This window comes from Sinocyclocheilus grahami, unplaced genomic scaffold (genome assembly GCF_001515645.1).
Source record: "Sinocyclocheilus grahami isolate Dianchi unplaced genomic scaffold, SAMN03320097.WGS_v1.1 scaffold1587.1, whole genome shotgun sequence".
Lineage (NCBI taxonomy): Eukaryota > Metazoa > Chordata > Actinopteri > Cypriniformes > Cyprinidae > Sinocyclocheilus > Sinocyclocheilus grahami.
Window position 1 is genome coordinate 84,030 of NW_015506766.1, and position 941 is coordinate 84,970.

The following is a 941-nucleotide window of genomic DNA, read 5'->3' on the forward strand; positions in this document are numbered from 1 at the left end:
AAAGCAAAATGATACTGAACTTAAGTAGAGAAGATCAGGTCATTTTAACTAGACTAAGGATGGGTCATACAAAACTTAACTCTACACCTCATATAATAGGAAAACACAGTACTGGATTATGTGAAACATGCCAAGTAAAGGAAACAGTTGATCATGTGTTGTTACTCTGTCCGAGGTATGAACAGGAAAGGAATGAACTACAAAGAGAATTACAGAACTTAGGATGCAATGAATTTTCAATCTGCAACATATTAAACACAAAACAAAGATGTGGTAAAATAATAAAGACAATTTTAAAATTCATTAGGAATAGTGGACTTAAGAATAGCATATAGAATTCATAATATATACCTAGACTGAAATCACTTCACACTCCAGCACAGGAGGTGGCGGTATGCACCTTAAAAGCTGATATGCGACCCACCAATAAATCCACAGAAGATGAAGAAGAAGAAGAGGACAAGACTTTTATTTTGGTGTAGTGCTATGACGTCATAAGACTGCGCCTCCTGTATCTGTTGTGATTCGGCTGAAGAAAGGTTTGTGTTTTTAAGCATTTAAAGTGTTTAAATCGATGCAGCCAGTTCAGGCAAAAAAAAAAAAGGCTTCATTATTGATGAATTAAACATCGGGATACTTTATCTACCATTAATAAACGTTATTTTTATGAGTAAGCAGAGTAACAGGAAGGTGTATCTCTATGCATTTCACACTATGCTTAATTTTAGCTAAAAAACTGGGTTTATCTGAACATGATAATGCATCTACTGCTTCAATTTCTACACTTTATTAAAGGGGTCATATGATGTTGCTAAAAAGAACATTATGTTGTGTATTTGGTGTAATGAAATGTGTTTATGCGGTTTAAGGTTCAAAAAACACATTATTTTCCACATACTGTACATTATTGTTTCTCCTCTATGCCCCGCCTTTCTGAAACG

The 941-nt window shown here is 34.2% G+C and overlaps 1 protein-coding gene across 1 annotated transcript in view; it reads left to right on the top strand.

Moving 5' to 3' along the window:
* The first annotated feature begins 481 nt into the window (after positions 1-481).
* The window catches only part of LOC107571371 (gastrula zinc finger protein XlCGF57.1-like), a 20,705-nt gene continuing 20,245 nt past the window's right edge, over positions 482-941 (top strand). The window contains exon 1 of the mRNA XM_016257691.1: positions 482-539. The gene's annotated coding sequence lies outside the window, so the exon portion shown is untranslated. The remainder of the gene's footprint in view (positions 540-941) is intronic.